Here is a 21001-nt window from a genome sequence, read left to right on the forward strand (position 1 = left end):
AAATAATTAATTGACCATCCATGTCAAAAGCCTTACTTTTAATCACGTAAATAGGTATGTACTTTCATGAAATAGAGATATTAAGTTTTAGGGTAGAGTCACATGCCTAAAATATCAAGTTTCACAGAGAGAATTTAACTCTAGAACCCTTAGGTAACCAACTTGATGAAACCCTAGCTTGACTTGTTTAAGCGAATTCAGAGAGACTTTTGGAGTGTTTGAGAAGTTACGTATATTGTTTCTGAGTGATAATGACACCCTAAAGGGATTATAAGACATGGGTTTTAATTTGGATAAGATTGAAATATCCAGAATGCTCTTAACTTAAAAGCTAAAAAAGTACCGCCTTTGACTATGGGTCAACCCCTGACTCGTAGCCACTGATTACGACTCGTCACCACTAGTCGTAACCAAGATATTACCACCAATGCACCCTACACTATTGTCCTTATGACTTAATAGCATGACTCATAGTGGGACCCTACAACTTGTAAGGTCCAGTCGCCGTCAACACAGAACCTAAATTGGGACTTACACTGGTCACCCTACGATTACACCAAATGACTTATAAGGTATCCTTACGAGTCTTAGTGAGCCACTTGTACTCAAAGCTGAATCAAGCTACAAACTTACTGATTTGGTTATGACTCATCCCAATGACTCATCAAAAACCCTACAACTCATAGGGTTCAATCATAACCAACGCAGTGAGTGCAAAAATCCTAGGGATTCCAAGGACCTAAAAACCCCGGGCATTACACCTCTTTACCAAAAAATGAGTCGACCATAATAGAAGATATAAATATACCTAACTAAACTATCCTAACAAAGACACCATAAGACACTGGCTACAACCACAAGACCAAAAAGTAACCTCGGACCCTCCAAATGCCAAGGAACACATATATCACAAATCTACCCACCAAAATACTAAATCGACCTGCCTAAGACCGATACTCTATCAAGGAAAACCACACCACAACTCTAGGATACAATTACTAGGCTAGAGACCGATATCAAAGCTATACAAAACCTCAAAAGCCATACTCAATACACTAGGTCACCATCCAATAGTCAAAAATGACAACTTAATCATTTAAGAAAACTGAGAATCACCACAACACTCTATATACCATAAGCATAAAATCTCTGGATAACACCAAAAACTCAAGCTAGTCATCACAATAACATGTGCAATCTTTAATATGCAAAATTCATCAAATAACCTGAAGTCCTTGTTACCTTGGTAGAACTAGGAGTCTTTCTGACCCTTAGTATATGTGCAACCTATCGTAATAGGAAATAATCACGTCATAGAAGAAGTGCACAAATCACTATATCTTAATAATAGATACCTAAATCACGGATCAAAATCAAAACAATCACTACTAACTCTGCATAAACCACTGATGAACCCCACTTTTAGGACCATAAATTCTCAACTCGAACCCATAGCTAAAATTGGGATATATCAAAAGTCCTTAATCAAGTTCCTTAAACTTTTCTTAACTTAATATTCCACTCAGTATTTTTCTTTACATAAAATGATGACATAGTAACACATACTCCAAAATCAAAACCCATGAGTAAAAATATCCTATTAGGCCACTTAGCTATAAAACTAATATTTATAACAAGTAAGTTTTTCCTTTACATTAGAAACTCTTTTCAAAGCAAAGCAAGAATTTCTTATAAGTTGAACTCCTTCGAGCCTAACCGAGGAATGTCTCAATACCATCGAATCCTATGACGCAACAAAGTCCAATCACTAAGAAAGTAATCAATATGCAAGGCATAAATGCCTAAAAATATTACTTTATCTAACTAGAGTCTTTCAAAGACAAACCTTACAAGTTGGTCGTACGATCTACCATAAGGTCTTCTTGCATAATCTATCAACACCACTCGTTATCCCACAAAGTCAATACGTCAATACAACATTAATCCAAATAAAAAATATACCATTGACTCCCATACAATAACCAACTCATTCACAGACACTATTAATAACACTTGCATGTAATTCTATACTAGGCTTCCAGCTATAACTTCCTTTACTCACAACTGGCCATCTCAATTAACCAAAATATTTTCTCAATCCAAACTAACCTACAACTCTCAACAACCTCTATATCATTTTTTATGATATAAGTATGACAAAATCCATCGATTCACCACTAGTCCACAATATAACCATCGATCCACCACTAGTCCACAATATAACCATTAAAGAGATCATACCTGAAATTACCAAAATCTAAAAAGCTCAAAAATTTAAGTTTAATATTGCTATGCATTCTAAGAGAGTCATAACAAAGGACCAGTACACCCGATCTACCATTAAGGGATCACCAATAGGGAAACAATATCAGTAGACCCAACAAAAGGCAGTGAATTATATCAAAGATCAATATAGAATAAACAAACACATAGGAGAATGTAAACCCATAATCAAAAACTGACAATACAAATCAAAGGCAGACCAAAATCATACTTGTGGCTACTGTATTAGGAACTCCTACCTCGTGTCCATCCTATGGAACATGTTAATAAAATTTTTCATCAATTGGAGCAACTGGTGAAGTATCTCTCTATCTAAACCATGGGAAATATCTCCTAGAGTGTCCAAGAAATCCACATAAAAAGTATCCCAAAGAAGTAAGAGCCCGCTTGATAGGCCTGAAGAACCTGAACAATTACTCTGATCTAACTCTCTCTAAGCTTAACTATAAAGATCATGACCTTCATCATGCATATCACTATGATTATTAAATCCATGGGTCCTTTGGCTTGAAACCTTTGCATATCTCTACACAAATCCCTATAAAAATACTTGAGCAAATTAATCTCACACAAGAGAAGGTGGTCCAACTATTCTTCCCTCTATAAAGGTCCTCTACCACTATCTAGTTGTCCTAAAGAACTGGAAGAAAGTGAAGTCTTCCCTATTAGAATACACTAAACCCAACCTGTGTAACCTCTCACGACAACCAAGCAAGAATATATAAACATCAAACCTAGAATCTCCATAAATAAAATGTGGATCTATTCTCGTGAACTCTAAAATCTAATCTATCCTTTATGGTCATAAAAGATAGAGCCACTGGATGTGGAGTAATCCCCAACAATACCTCATCAACACTAAGAGAACTAGTAGTAGTCACATGTGTATTTAGAGTTTGAAGCCCTGATGTGGCATGTTGAAACAAAATAGGATCCATCCTCTAAGGAAAACCCAACACACAAACCAAATAATTATCAATAGGTATGGTCACAGGTGGTGTCTGCACTAGCCCTAACCCCTCTAACTCACTAGACCTACCACCACTAGAAACATTAGAACCTGAAGAGGTAACTTTAGCCTAACTTCTAACTAGTATAGATATCTCTATCCAACCTCTACCTCAAACCTTACTCCCTACACCCTGAAGACATGGGCTCTGAATATCTAGATATGAAAGAATGCGTGCTAACTATCTGTGAGAGAGCTAATAAGAAGTTTTTGATTTATACAAAGCTCTGATCACCCAAAATAGAGTGAAAGAATAAAAATATCCTAAAGTTATGTAGCATCTCAAAGATATATAGCAGACATCTCCGCACCAATCCTCACGACTCTACTAGAATTAGCTTGTACTAAGATCAATGAACCTATGCTCTTATACCAATTTGTCATGATCTAATTTAGCCACATGATGACACTTGTCAAACCCTCTAAGTAAGTAAGCCTAACCTAACCCAAGTTCACAATTAAGGAAAATAAAAGTGCAAGAAGAGAGAATAAACCATATATATATATATATGTGTGTGTGTATATATATATATACATCCTAGGTGTGGTTGTCACTAGTACAAGCCTCTAATACAGATCCAACTAATAATAATCAACTAAAATATCTTAGATGTGAATAAAAATTAAGAATAAACAGAGAGATCTAGGAAGTTCCAAAGTCCATTAGCCACTACCTTGATCTCCATAATGCCAATACTGAAGAAACATAATCTACAAGTTGCTACTCGACCTAATACCTACACATGGTGTAGAAAAATAAGAAAAAGGAAAGAAAAAATAAATGTGAGTACGAAACTACGTGTACTCAACAGTCATCATTGATAACCGACCCTAATCCAAAGCGATGGCGAGAACCACCATCCTAACTACCCAAGGTTTCCCTAATCAATCTATATCTTACAATTACATTTTTTAAACCTATTAGGGTAGCCCAAGACAACGGTCCACAGATTTACCATAAACAGGATAGACACTCTAACTTGGGGAGTGAACAATATTCATTCCATAATAAGTAAAATAAGGAATTTCATTATGAAGGAAACTCACTAGCATGACAGGCTAATCAATTATAATCAACCAAGTAATATGGGATAAAAATAGATAGAGAGTGTACATATATACAAGTGTATCTCATACTACCAACTGGGGATACACATCAATATCTCCTATGAAGCCTCAGCCATACCTCACGTCACATAATTTTCCAGCCTCCAAATCAGTATAGGATGAAATAAGATAATGTAATAAAGAGAAATAAATGCTCAAACACAATATCACAAAAAAGGTCCTAACACAGAAATATAGTATAAGAGTAAATACTAATAGAGTTTTAAATACTAAAGGATGATAATACAATGCAAATGATGCAATGCAATGTAGTGAAAATAATGATGGGATGACGATGATGTATGGTGAAAGTCATTACATGATTCTTTGTATACACCCACTAATCTCGAAACTACCAGATAGATTATACAATCTCAATCTTGTGTCTCAAATCAACCTTACCGGCACATCCCTCAGTATAGGTGTTTTATAAGGTGTCTCATTTTCTTATAAAAATTAGAATGTCTTAGTGGTATCAATGTCTCATGAATATGCATACATGATATGAGGATATAATGCTCACAACCCATTATGAAGATAAAAAATCTTTTAATACATGTATAAGTGAGCTCAAAATCAACTCAATGTATCAATAATTCATGATATCAGTTTTCACTTGGCACCATCAGAATAAATAGTCGTGTAGTCATCAATAATATCATTTCCAACCCTTCACTCGAGAATAACTATAATGGTAATGCAATTTTCTTAAATAAGGCCTACAATGTCACGTCAAGCCCCCACTCGAACGGCATAATGATAGATAAGGAATTCTAATGCAAAACAAGGGGTATAATGATAAGTCAAGCCCCCACTCAAGCGACATAAATAAATAAGGTATTTAACGTGCAAACATGACCAATAACATCAAGTCAAGCCCCTACTCGGGAATCACAACGATATATCTTATCAAATCAACAAGCAATAACATATAAGCCTCCACACGGGCATATGATCATAAATGGTTACTAAAGTCTATAAATATGTTCACATAAGCCCCAAATGGGAAATACAAAATAAACAACAATCCCAATAACAATATGTCGCGGAACTACCAAAATCAAGCTTATTCCAAACACTAAATCACATCAACTAATTCAAGCCCATTTATACTCTATGCATACTCTAAAACTCAATTATTCCGTCAATATCAATATGACATAATTGTCCCCAAAAGGTCACTAAACCCCCAATCATCACGACAAAGTCCGTCAAGCTCTAAAATAAGCATCCAACATAAATTATTCAAATAACTAAGTTTTCTATCTACAACCTTCTCTAAGAATAATTACAAGTAGTAATACTAACTAATCAAGGCAATAGTCTAACTACAATTAATCAAAGACTCTGGCACCCATGAAGATACTTGTCATTTAATCTACGCGGTAACCCCAATCCTAAGTAATCATAACATGCAAATAAACAAGCATATAACACATAATAAACACTAAAAAAAGTCAAGGTACATCTCAACTTGCCTTAAATAAAGATCTGCAAGTTCAAACATCATCCAAAGCCTCAATCAAAAGCTCGACTCACTTGAACCAATACCAAACGCATCCAGTCTAACCAACTACATCATCTACAAGTCAAAAAGAAGTTAATAATATTCATATTAACCCTATCTAAGACAGGTCTAAAATGAATTTGAAAAATGAGTTAAAAAATAAAAGGAGTAAAAGTAAAATTTTATTCAAGAGTAATATTTCCCATATGTAGAGGAATCTATAGTTGAAAACTCAAGCAAAAATGAGTTCCAAATTGAAGAAATATTATTTTAAAGATTTACCGGCAAAATCCAAAATCCCCTTTTGAAATCAAGAATTTGAGGATGGATTTGTAAAAAAGAAGATGCAATAAGGATTTGGGAGCTTATCTATGGAAAAAATCTCAAAAACTCCTTTGAAATTACCTTAATCCGAGTTTTAAAAGTTCAAAAATTGTGAAAATATGATTTTGGGCCAAAATAGGAATTTTTAATCTGTCCAGGTATGCAACCCATCACGATCACGAGCCACAAATTGCGATAACGACCTGACCCAAACTGACCGTTCAAAAACACAGACCTTTGGCTGCGAACGCAATGAATAAAATCAACCTGACCTACGGAGCTAAGCATCGCGATTGTGGTACCCGCCGTCACAAATACAATGGAGGAAGAATTTGTCCTTTGTGAATGCAATATAGGGATCGTAAATATGAGGGCATAAAAGTCAAGGCTAGACTAATGAGACATTGGAGATTGTAATCGTGATGAAAAAGGATCTACACCAGAAAATAGTTGAAAACCAGCAACTCCAAGTTTAAAAATCCTCCGAATAGACCCTCCAAATTTGTTTGGAACCTAACAAAAACAAACTAATAATGCTACTAGGGTAATTTTGACATTTAAGACTTAATGAAAACATCAGATTTTTGAAAAAGGGATCATTTTCACCAATTTAACCCTCTGAACCCCTTAAGGCCAAATTGAACTAGTTTCCAAATGGATAGTAGAAATGCAAATTAAAGGCTCGGGACCTAAAATAACCATGATACTAACACAAAACCAATATTACAGATCTAATGGAACTACCAAAATCATCATCCGAGGGTCGAATCACAAAATATTGATCGAAGTCAAACTACCTCTTTTAAGGATACTCAAAACATCAAACTCAAATTAAACACTCCTAAATGCATCAGAGATTAGGTCAATCATCTTTGCACCTCATAAATCAGATGAAGGCAACTACTGGGGGAGCGAAAAAATGATCAAAACATAGAAAACTTTAAATTTCAATGTGAGGATCATTAGAGAGAAAGTTTTGTATCTCTAATTATTTTAATAACCTCCACATTAAGCATGATTCAGGATCATTCTTAACATGATACGTGATAGAGACACTACCAACGTCAGATTGAAGACTATCTTTCAAGATACATCTAAGATTCTTATCAATGCAAATGCCTAGATTTCTCACTATTTTAGAGAAATAAATAGTGTGGCCAATTATATAGCTAAACTTGCTTCTACTAGTGAAAATAGAACCTTTTACCTCTCCTATCAATAATAACCAAGAAAATTTAAAGATTTAATTTGACTAGATAAAAGAATACCCCTCCTTGAGGATATATAAGATATGTTAAATGTAATTTTATTTGTTAGTTCATGCATCTCTTTTTTAGTATGAAAGGTTTTGTATAGGCTTATCATTTTATTTATTTTTTGGTATGACTACTCAACTCCTGACGAATTAGAGGTAAGGTCCATGATCCTCTCTATTCATTTGTTTTTTTGGTTATGAATAGACATGACAGGGATCAAGACTAATCTTCCACTCCAAGGCTCACAAACTTTGGTGATAGCTTATTAAAAAAAAGAGGTAGAATAACAGGAGATGGTGGAATTCTAAGAGATTACCGAGGCACAATGGTAATGAGTTTCTGTCTTAATGATTTTCTACTATAATAACATAATAAAAACACATGCTGCTAAATTTGGACTTCAATGGTGTGTGGAATACAATATTCACAACGTTATTCTGGAGCTTGACTAAAAATGGTCATGGACACAAACACATGTGAGGCCTATCCTTCTTGGAAGCTTCTTCATTATGTAAAGAATGTACAAAGTGAAAATCTTCAATACCAACACGGTGGCATACTCATTCGCAAAAATGGGTGCACTAGAAGACTTCAATGTTTTTCATTAACTTAGGCAAGCTTCTTCAAATTGTGAGAGAAAAATATAATGTGGACACAACTAGCCTTGCGAGCTTTAGAATTAGAACACGCAAGAAAGAATGTGGATAAAGTTTTTGAACATATAAAAATTCTAATTGCTTAAGGAGAATATAAGAAATAAAAGAAGGTTGCATCCATTTTTCAGCAACATATTATTCCTGATTTTTATACCAAATTAAATCACAATGATCTACCACAATCAAGTTATAGTATGAGGTTTATAAATGATTAAATTATGATAAAAGTGTGTAAGTATTATGCACATATATACAAGAGGGAGAATCAGGTCGTACGTAATTTCACGAACTCTTATAAATTGGTCCACTCTCTTGCTTAATCTACACAAATTTATTGATGAATCGATTCTTATTGTGCTTCTAATAATTTGGAATAAAGTAAAGAACACTCACATTTTAAGTGAAATACCACCCTGGCTCAAAGATGTTAAACTCACAACCTATTTTCCTACGGATTAAACTCAATTCTACTAAAAAGTGAGCCAAATTCATATTATAACTTAGTAACCTAAGAGATTAGCTATAATACCTTGCCCCAACAATCACTTCATTATTGCTAACCACTTCAAGTTATTTTAAGTTGAATCTAACCATTTCTCAAGAAAATACTTAACCGGGTGATTCTAGAATAAGCAAAAAAGGTTACTGCTTGATATTCCTAATACAATGAAAATTAGAGTGTATAAACTTACACTTGATAACTTGATTAGGAACAGGTACCAATGCTCAGGAATAATTGCTACAATTTTTCAATCCTAACCAAATAGTTTCTCCAAAAATCCAATGAACAATAATGATACTTAGAATCAATTAAGACAAGCAAAAACAAATATTAAACTGATTAAGGATCAGCGTGTGCTACCAAGTCTGAAAAAACAATGAAAACACCTTGTATGCCTACTTCTTTACTTGTTCTATCGTATACCTTTTATTTTTTATTGTATCCTATTCCTTTATTTTTTATCGTCACAAGTTATCATCAATTGTGTCTAAGTTACACATTCTTCATAAGTTAAGCATTAAAATTCAATAGTAAAGTTTGTTGTACAAAACATGGATAAATTTATACCCTTTGGCATGTCTCCTCTAGCCTTAAACAACCAACAAGTTTATATTTTCTTACTAATAAATATAATTAAAGCCAAAATCGGATTTAAGATTTGAACATGGATTTCTTCGATAATCGCAAATTAATTTACAATGATACCTTGGTTCACAATCAAGTATTTATAAAACTTTAATGCCACTTTTAATAAATATATAAGGTTCGAGCAAAAGCTATTATGTCCCAAGAACCCGTACAAAAGTGTTGGATCCGCCCCTGACAATAGCTTCATTAGCCTCACCTGACATATATTCCCGTTGTTTTCAATATTTTCTACTTGTATTAGGCTTTCACTATCTCTAAGGTATCATTTGGTGTGAGGTATAAGGTATAATAGTCTTGGGATAAAATGCAAGATTATTTTATCCCATGTTTGGTCAGGGTATTAGTGAGTTTCACTATGAACTTTTATCAAACAACTGATACAAAGCTTGGTCTACCAAGCTGCATTAAACAAAGAAGAAGAAGGAAGGAGGAAATTTTTATTAACTGTCAAATTATATTGTTATTACAACTTGCACCAATAAATAGAGATATATCTAGAATCTTCTCACTATACCACACACTTAACCTTCCAGCTCATCATACGGCTCATTAACCACCTAACAAATTAAGTAACTCACGTGCACTAGTCAGTTTAGGTGTACTAATAGCCAACTGTGTGCACATAGTGAACCAATGTAACAATGCACGTATAATAATCACACTTGTCGTGTGACTCCGGACTTTTCAACAATCCCTCTTAAGCACAAGGGCATAGAATATTAAGCACACCAAGCTTGCTTAAGAGTGTAGAATGTTGGTCATGTCTTAGGCTTTTAGTCAGTATGTTAGACACCTGATGCTATGAAGAAACATTGATAACGCTCAATCTACAGCTCTCGTGGGAGTGTAAAGCGGTCGTTAGCAAATATAGAACCCAACCTGGGTTGGGTATCGATCCCACAGAGAATAGCTTGGCCAACAAGCAAGAGAAATTACTAGACTTTTAGTGCAAGTCTCGTAGGAAAGGGGGGATTGTAGTATGTAACCAAAACAAGAATGTAAGAACTGAAAATAGCAAAATAAAGAGAGATTGTCACGTGTGTTGTAAACAATGAGAATTGAGGCGTTGGGGTTATGTCCACCTTCTGAGGTATACGTCTCTATTGGCTATGAGTGTGTAGAGTCTTGACATGTAATTGCTTATAGAGAATTGTAGTCGATGGTAAATCCAAGCGTCTCTCGACCTAAACAAGGACTATTTCACTTTAACTCTCTCGAGCTTAAAGCGTGACTAACGGTACGAATTCTCCAAGAAGTTAGTCCAGGTACGGCACTAGCTTTTTAATAGGAAAGGGTGTCCTACTACCTTGACATTATCTCTTTTCCAGACAAATAACTTTTCTCTCGAACAAGTCAGATGTTAGACTGGCGTTGGTCTATGCGTCTTCTTTTCTAGACAAATAACCTTTCTCTCGAACAGGTTAGATGTTAGAATGGCGTGTTCTTGTGTTTGAACCGCAAAGAATGTAGATTTAAGATGAAGAGAATAATGATATAAGCAATATACTTGTCTTGAACTCACAAACTCATAGCTATAGATAGTAACTCATTCGGCTTCCATAACCCCAACTAAGAGATTTAGTTACCCATGAATGCGAAGGATATCACGCTTTGCATGGTGGATGGCGTGAATAGTAGGTGTTTGGCGTGTGGTTTTAGTGATTCCGTAGCAAGTAACGATTCTCTTGTTGTGGAATTTAAGAGTAGAAGAATGAAGAATTGAGAATGGGCTGTAGGAAGATGTCTTAATTGTAAGGAGATGAATGAATTGTCAGAATGTCTCCCCCTCTCTTAAAAATCTCTAACATGATAGGGTATTTATAATACTCCTATCCTACTCCTACTAAACTAATAAAATAAATAACCAAATCCTAATATACTAATGAAATCCTTGACCCAATTGTACTAGGGTAAGGTTACAAAATTATAATCCAAATAGAATGATGAAACACATAACCTAATTGCACTAGGTTAATGTATTATGGCAAAAATCCAGCTTTGTGTCTGTAAGTCCCAAAGTCTTCAGAAATGCTGTTTTAGCCCGGGACAGATTTTCCATGCAGCAGATTTAGTCCTTTATGCGTCCAGCTCCTTTCCATCTCGTTTGTGAGCTTTCTTTTGCGTCAAGTAAGCCATAAATTGCTGTATTTTGCATCATTTATACCTGAAACTTTCCTAATCACATTTGTTAGCTCATTTACAGGAAAAAGGACTAAAAGTGTACGAAATAGATAATTAGTTCTCGAAACTAAGCTAAAATATGGGCACAATATATTGATATAGGCGCGTAATTTCGCCTATCATCAAACATGTAGAGTCTGCACTAAACCACTCTTGATCTTGTCTCTGATAAAATGACAATCAATTTCTATATGCTTTATTCACTCATAGAAGATTGTATTTGTTGCTAACTATATGGAAAACTTACTATCACTGAACACTGTAATAGGTTGAGGAATCATCATATTTAATTTTGCAAACAACCCTTCTAGCCAGGTAAGCTCAACTATAGATAAAGCTATGCTTTTGTACTCATCTTCAACTGAGCTTCTAGATATTGTGTGTTATTTCTTAGACTTCCAAGATATTAAGGAACCACCAAATTGCACGATATATCCAATTACTGATCTCCTAGTATTAGGACAAACAGCCCAATCTGAGTCACACCAACAAACTAAACTGTCATTAGTTTAATTTTTCAACCAGATTCCCTAACCCACTAAACCTTTTAAGCATCTAATCACCCTGTAAGCTGATTCTAGGTGAGATCTCTTAGGCCTCTGCATGAATTAACTCAAAGTCTAAATCGCATAGCTGATATCTAGTCTAGTTATAGTGGCATACATAAGTTTTCCTACTATTCTGTGATAATGAGATGCATCTCTCAAAACACCACCACCTGTTGCCCCTATGACTTCATCATACTCTACTGATATCATCTTAGCATTGGATTCTAGAGGTGTAGATGCTAGTTTTGCACTAGATAGACCAACTTCTGAAATCAATTCCAACAGGTATTTTCTTTGATTCAAAATGACTCCTTGTGAGGACCTCAAAACTTTAATTCCTAGAAAGTATTTGATCTTTCCCAAGTCTATGAGCTTAAATTATTTGTGTAATACTTCTTTGGCTTTAGATATCATACTCCCATTATCTCCAATTATTAGCAGATCATCCACATATACTAGGACTATTACCATTCCTCCTGTTTTCTTCCATGTAAACAATGAGTAGTAATAGGTACTTTGAGTGAATCCTGCATTTGTGAGAGCTATAGTCAGCTTGATATTCCACTGTCTAGAAGCCTGTTTTAGCCCATACAAGGATTTAAGCAATTTGTAGACCTTATTATACCTTTTCTATTGGAAGCCTTCAGGTAGTTGCATGTATACTTCTTCCTCTAAGTCTCCCTACAGAAAGGCATTATACACATCCATTTGGTATATGTACCATTCTCTTAATACAGCTAGTGCAATAACACACTTGATAGTCACTCTAGTTGCCACTGGTGAAAAAGTATCATGGTAATCTAATCCTTCCTATTGACTGTAAACTTTAGCTACCAGTCTTGCTTTAAATATCTCAACATCCCCATTCGCTTTATACTTGATCTTGTATACCCATTTTGAGCCAATGGCATTCTTTTCAGGGGGCAACTCAACTACTTCTCATATGTTATTATCCTCAAGTGCTTTAATTTCTAACTTCATGGCTTCTATCCATATATTATCTTTGGTGACTTGATTGAAGTACTGAGGCTCAACCAGGTCTGAAAAACTGCTCACATAACATTGATAATTAGATATAGTATTCTTGTAGGACAGAAAATTTGATATTGGATACCTTGTACCCTTCTACTTCCCAGGTACAGGGTAATTTTTCACCCAAGTAGGATCTTTAGCCACCCTTGATGTTCTTCTATAAGTGATAGTTTCTTCATTCTCTATGCATACTGGAGCTGACTCATCAGGTTGAACACTCAACTGATCTTCTACATCAGCTAATGGATTAGGCACCAAAGTACTTTGAGGTAATTCTCCTACATTTGATGTTAAATTATCAATAGTATCCGCCTAATCCACAGACTCTTCATCACCACCACCATCTTCTGTGTATAACTTAAAAAATCCATGGATTTGTTCTTTTCTTTAGCTTCAGCAAAAGGGAAAATATCTTCCTGAAAAATAACATCTCTGCTGACAAAAAACTTGTTAGAGTTCATATCCAGTAATAAGCATCCCTTCTGTGTGGTTGAATACCCCATTAACACTGTAGGTTTGGCCCTCTCAGAGAACGCATCACCTTTAGGAAATATTGAGTCATAGCATAAATGACCTAGTACCCTCAGAAGTGACAAGGAAGGTACTTTAGAGAACAATACCTCATATGGAATCCTACCACTGATGGACGATGAAGTAATCTATTCATTAGGTAGACAACAACCTGAACAGCTAGACCCCAAAATTTGATATGTATTTGTGACTGAAAACTGATAGCTCTGGATATGTTTATGATTTGCCTGTATTTTTTTCCACTACACCATTCTGTTGTGGTGGATAAGGATAACTACTTTGATGCAATATACCTAAGGTCTTGAACAAATCACTACACTGACTGTTAAAGAACTTAGTGTTATTATCAGTTTTATGACCCTCATATTAGATCTGAACTAAACTTTAACCATCAATACAAAGTCTTTGAGAGCAACAATAATCTCATACTTTGTAACAAATGTATCCATGTATACCTACTACAATCATCCACAATAGTTAAGAAGTAGAACTTTTTATCGAAAGTAGGTGTTTTATAGGGTCCCCACAAATCCATACGTATAATATCAAAAAACATAATGGGCTTAGTTTCACTATCAGGAAAAGGTAATCTAGTCTGCTTAGCTAGAGGACATACATAACATTTATTTAATAGCTCAGAATTCTTACAAGGACTCAGCAAGTCTAGTGACTTTAGCACTTGTGTGGATGGATGTCCAAGTATCTTATGCCACAGGCTGCTATCATGCATCATCATGCTTGCTACTGGCTTCTCTTTATTTGCAAATATATTCTTCCTTCTATGTACACCTTGAAGAATGTATAATCCTTATTTTTCCTTACCAATCCCCTTCACCCTGCCAATGTAAAAATCCTGAAATATGCAGTGGTCACGGTAAAAGAATACAAAATAGGACAGTTGTCTAGTAACCTTGGACACTGATAGCAAACTCAGCTTAAAGTCAGGGACAAATAGCACATCTTTTACAGTATCATTTTGCAAAACTAGTGTTTCTCTACTATGAGATATATCTGCCTTGGAACCATTTGGTAGATTCACCTTATCACCTCCTGCTCTAGCTAATTTACTTCTTGTGGAAAAAATATTATTAGTTGATGTAATGTGATGAGTAGCACCAGAGTCGACTACCCATTCTTGCTGCTCATTATGAGAAAAATAAGCAGGTAGCTATACCTGACATGTTAGCATGTTTAATCTCCTGTTGATTCCTGTTGAGAAGTTCCATAATCTTCTTATACACCCCATCAGTGAAGGCTTGACCTTTTTCCAGCATTGCACTATTGTTATCCTTAGGACCACCTTGACTGGTTGAAGCATTTTGATATGCATCTTTACCAACACTTTGTCTATTGAAAGTACTAGATGAAAACTGAGTATTAACTAGGCTTGCATATTGGTTCCCAGGATGCCTAATGGCATTGAATCTTCCAGTATCCTGACTTTCATATCTATTTACAACCCTTTTGAACCTCCATTATTGCAACTCATCTTTCTCCTCAATTTTTAGTTAGTAGGGTATCCAATCAGCTAGTAATAATTCTCTCTTGTGTGTCCAGTGAGGTGACAATAGTCACATTTCTTTTCCTTGTAATTCTGATTTCTATGGTTCACTTCTGAACCTCTATGCACCTGCATCGCAATAGAATCTGATTTTTCGATTGTGATGGAAGAGCAGGCAAGTTGTTGCAACTCATCCTCAGCTATCATAGGATATGCTTGATTAAAATAAGGTGCAGCTCCTTTTAGCAATATTTGTCTCCTTACCTGTTCATATGAATCATTCAACCCTCCCAGAAATTGTAACAACCTCATTTGAGCAAGGTTATCTGCATAATTCCTAGATCTTGGAAAATCAAATGAAAGAGCCAGGAATACAACAACATATTCATTCCATAGACCTTTCAGTTTAGTAAAAGTAAGTAGCTACTGAATCAGTACCTTGGATTAGTGTGCTGATTTCTCTATGTAGTTGGTATAATATCATTCTATTCACCTTTTCAAACCTTTTCTTCAGATCTTCCCAAACTTCCCGTGCACTTATGGCATAAACAATCCGAGTCAACAACTCAAAACTTACTGAACTCATTAGCCATGACTACACTATGGCACTATAAGTTTTCCATTGTTCATGCAACTTTTCTCTATACATCTCTTTATTGCACGCACCAATTACAAATCCAAATTTCCTTTTTCCCAATAGCGCAATTCTCATTGATCTACTCCAAACAAGCTTGACTGGAATCAAGGTAGATCCAGACATAGCTGATGTACCTATGAACAAAAGATTACTGGGATCTATCTTAGGTGCTAGTCTTCACCTTTCAGCAATCAATCAATCAAATGTAGGGATTGAAATAACTACTAATAACTTCCTAAAAAAAACAGAAAGATCTACTACAACAATTCAGAGTTTCAAGCAAAAGTTTTATTCAAGTAGAGTCAACTGCATAAATAAAAAAAAAAACTCTACCAAAATGGAGATCTAAACTCCATATATTGTTTCTCATATTCCATGATCGAATTGGAGCTCTGATACCATGTGAACTTTTATCAAACAACTGATACAAAGCTTGGTACCAAGCTGCATTAAATAGAGAAGAAGGAAGAAGTATATTTTTATTAACTGTCAAATCACATTGTTATTACAACTTGCACCTATATAGAGAGATATATCTTCTAGAACTTTCTATTCTAGAATCCTCTCACTACACTACACACTTAACCTTTCAGCTCATCACACAACTCATTAACCACTTAACAAACTAACAAACTCACGTGCACTAGTCAATTCACGTGCACTAGTAGCCAACTGTGTGCACACAGTGAACCAATGTAATAGTGCACGCATAATGATCACACTTGTAGTGTGACTCCAGACTTTTCAACACTCACGATTATTTGTCCCACCATTTATACCATAACAATGGGATAAGTTATCTCATATATATGATGGAATAACTAAATCTCGAAATAACTAATCTCGAGATAACTCTTTTCCAATCAAACAACCCAATACCGATGACTAAATAAATTTATGTAAAAGCGTCGAGGAAATCGTGCAGAAAAAAGTGATAGTAGCATTGTATGCCACTGAAGATTCAAATAGCATTGTATGCCACTGAAGATTCAAATAGCATTGTATGCCACTGAAGATTCAAATACTTTTTCTTGGTCTTGTCTTTTTTCCTTCAATACGTCAACCTTCTTTTTCTTTTTTGGTATTCAACCTCGAAGAATGACAATTAAATTATGTCAGATGATAGGGACATACACTGTGTAGTCCAAATTAAATATCATAATGATAGGCTCAGAAGCAATAATAACTGTCTAATGAGTGAAAACGAAAAGAGAACGAATGAGATAACTAATAAATTTAGTCACAGATAAAAATGGAACTCATCAAAAGCAGCAATCAAGTCTAAAAAGATTGATTGAATTATCTTATTAGAACAATTTATGATTCATATTAGTTAGAAGAATTTCTTTCGCTACAATCTCTAAATGTTACATTTTCTTGTATATCCTACTGGAAATGTAAAGTGGACTCTTGATAATATCATAGGGCACAAAAAAGACTGAAAGACTCAGATAAACATTAAGCTCATTTGATATCATTAGAAAAACTCCACTTTTACATAATTATCTTAGAAAGGAGTTTATATAGGTGCTAATATAGTCTTCCAGAATAACACTTCTTTAAGTACTTTCACAAACATACTTGAATCTAATCACATTGATACGATAAAGTTATCTAGATATGAGTACTATAAAAGATCATGTTCATAGGATAACTAAAAGACATGAATCTGGACACATTAAGTTTACCATTTTCAACATTAATCCCCCTAAAAACTAACTGTATCTTTTCATATTTTTCAATTCTTTTTTGATAATTTCAACTTCATTTTCAGGAGCCTCTTAGTTTACACATTTACAACAAATGACAAATTCATTCCACATTACCTTCTAACTTTTGGCTATCGCAAACCTAACTCACAGAAGGATTCTCTTGTCATCTCTTCCTATCTTGTGAAGTCCTTCAAGACCTACATCTTCTTGACGATCGAGTTATTCTTCTTTTCACATTTCTGGAGAATTTACTCTTCTTTTGAAAATATCCGGCCTCTGAATGGGTCCTTTTGAAAACACATCTTCAATGGAGATTGCCAAACTCTTCATGTTTATACCTATTAAGATTGATTCAACATTTTGATACCATCTGTTGGAAATATAAAGCGGACTCTTTATAATGTCATAGGAACAAAGAGAATGGAAGAGAGAGATAAATATTAAGCTCATTTGATATAATTAGAAAAATTTCACTTACATAATATCCTTACAAAGAGGCTTATACATATGCATGCTAATAGAGAATTTTAGGATAATAACTATTACTTCCACACGCACTTAAATCTAACCCCATTAATAGTATAAAAGTTCTAAATATATAAAAAAAAAAGACCATGCACCTAGGATAAGTAAAAGACATAAATCTAGACATTAATATTTGGTTGGCATGTGGGGGAAAAAAGCAATCTATATGTTAATTAAATCAACCAATTAATCTCAATCATATACATATTTTTACCTTCAACACTCCAACTGGAAATCTCCGCTCTTCCTCTTCTTTTCTATCATGACCTGGACTGAATTGACAAAGATAACAAGGTTATACCTTTTCCGATAATTTCTATATCTATAAGCAGTGACTGGATTAAAATTCTTACTAAGAAAAATCAAAACACAAAAACTAATTACATAAAAAAGTCAAAAGGTATTCACTTATAACCTGTTTGTTCATTTTTGTTTGTCCACTTTAGACTTTAATTTGCACACCATTTAAGAAACTATAATAGATATAGAGATTTTATCATAATGCCCATATTAATTGATGTTTAATATTAGGTCTTTAAAAATGATTTGAGAAAATAAGTAATTAATGTTAAGATACAACATAAAAAAAAATATTGTCTTCTCGTGATATATTAAAAGTGACAAGTAAAATAAAAACTTATTTTTGAAATATTGGGCAATTAAAAGTGAACAGATAGGAGCAGTATAGAAAGGAATATGATAATTAATGAAACAGAAACTTTATTACAATGCCTAGAATCCTTTTACAGTAAGATTTAGAAGTTTGGTTTTTTCTCACCCGTATAGAGAATTCCAGCACTACTTTGTGATGTTTATGAATACCACTATAACAATTCCACCACCACCACCCCCCCAAAAAAAAAGAAAAGAAAAAAGTCATAGTGACTCAACATACAATGTCTATACCTATCTATCTATATATGCTCATACGGAAAAAAGAAGACCTAACGACATATATAGTTTATTTTCCTGCAAAGAAATATCAATTGACTCCCTCGAACAAGGGCAGCTCTGCCTATTATAAGAAGTTAACAAACAACGGCTTAAACGGAATTGTTTAATTTTTGACAAACACAAGCAGACACTTCTTGCAACAAAAAGTAATAAAGACGTAGAAATTATTGCTACTTGCTAGCTAGGGCTTACTTGAGACTTGCAGCTGCCTCAAACAAGGATAGAAAGAAGAACGGTACATGTTGGAAATTAGCAGTGAAATGAATCAAGGGATGCAAATTTCGCGAAACCATCAACAGGTGATGCTGCCACATGATCTGATCTTTCCTCAACCGGAGCAATAGAAAAGTTTAGATCATGCTGGCAGCTTCAACTGCTAGTGGTTCACGATCCAGTATCCTTCATATAGGTGTCAGATCCAAAACTTTGACGCTATAGTTAAAGTAATTTTGAGTTGATTGACTGACCCTGAAATGTATATCTAACTCTATCGAATAAGTAGGAGGTGAAAGTGTATATAAAGGGGGAAAAGAAGGGGTGGATGAAGAGGATGCATCAACAAGATCTATCTAAGTCATATCCCTAGGTGATAGGTTATAATTTATTAGGCTGGAAGGTGAAAAGCTTGGGGAAGATGTATAATAGTAATAATGAGAAAAGGAAGAAGATGGAAGTGGTCCACTATTAGCATAGCCATAGCATATAGTGAGACAACTTGAATATAATCACGCCCACGCCACAAACCCATGCAGACAAATTAAAGGCAACGACCTCCTTCAGACTTTTCAAGATATACCCTTTTAATTTAAAGCCTTAACTTTTGTGAAGATGTGCTCAGCTAATATTTGAATAGTGTAACAATCTCACCTAAAAACAAAAATTATTAAAAGTAACATATTTCTAGATTCTAGTTACTCGATAAATTACTAGAAGTAATATATTTCAAATTCTAGTTACTCGATTAGTAGTATGTTTTATCATGTTCTTCATTTTTTTTTTTTTTGGCTGATTCTTTTTCATGGTTACACACATGCTTGTAAATATATTGCATTTTTGAAAGGGCATGGTGTTTAGACCTAAGACTTAGTGGCTGGCAAAGTCAGGATTTCATAAAGAGGATTCAAAATATAAAATGTAAATATATGCAGAACTCAGATATCTATCTACCTATCTATCTACCTATTTACCTATCTATCTACCTATCTATATATAAAGGATAATTTTAACATTATATGCATATTATAATTTTTCGAAGAAAATTGGAATGAATCTTCTAGTGCCCCTAGGCCCTAGGTCCCTCATTGCTAAGACCCCTTGTCTATTAATGTTATATTAAATTGTGCAATCATTTTATAAAAAAGTTTAAACCATTAAAGAAAGCATATAGTAATTAATTATGCGTCAGCCAAACAAATTCAATAAAGGGGACTAGCTGGTCATTAAAGTAGCAAAATTACTTTTTGATGAACCCCCTATTCACGTTTTCTTCTCTGATCACATGTATCCCTGTCTGTCTCCACCACTTGTATAGGAAAGATAAGACATAAACAAGTTGAATATCCACGCAAAACGAGAGATTAACACATGGTTGTTCATGGTGGGGGACCGTTAATTCATAATTTGAATGCATTACCTTCTTTCTTCCTCTTACCCGGCCTGGGTGGAGCAATGGTATCAGAAGGGTTTATTCAAATTTTTTTGGCGAAATATTATATTATGTATTGTCAAAATTATTTTTATGTATATATATAGTTGATGTTAAATTTCACTAACTTGTTTGCATATTTACTTTTTTCTATTATGGATCTCTTTATTAGTAAAAATTAGTTTAGTCGCACGTGTAACGTTTGATTATTTAAAATTAAATAATTTTATTTATTAGGAAATTTTTTAATAAAGTGTAAAAGTTTAAATTATTTTTCAAAGATTTTTCACACTTAAATATAATAACGTAAACATAAATATATTTTTTAGTGTAAGCACCTATATATTATACATCATCACTTTTGTTTTTGTCATGTATTACCACTATCCCTTGCTGTCGGTTACTTTTCTTTTTTGTTTCTATATTTAAAATCTTTCCTTGTT

At 34.2% G+C, this 21001-nt stretch overlaps 1 long non-coding RNA gene across 1 annotated transcript; it reads right to left on the minus strand.

The window, feature by feature from the left end:
* Positions 1–17350: 17350 nt before the first annotated feature.
* LOC107866346 lies at positions 17351–19647 on the minus strand. Its single transcript, XR_001672887.2, has 3 exons — positions 19106–19647; positions 18174–18231; positions 17351–17772 (listed from the first exon to the last, which is right to left on the minus strand). It is a non-coding gene; the product is annotated as an uncharacterized LOC107866346 (long non-coding RNA).
* Positions 19648–21001: the final 1354 nt, after the last annotated feature.

This window comes from Capsicum annuum, chromosome 3 (assembly GCF_002878395.1).
Source record: "Capsicum annuum cultivar UCD-10X-F1 chromosome 3, UCD10Xv1.1, whole genome shotgun sequence".
In the NCBI taxonomy this organism is placed as follows: domain Eukaryota; kingdom Viridiplantae; phylum Streptophyta; class Magnoliopsida; order Solanales; family Solanaceae; genus Capsicum; species Capsicum annuum.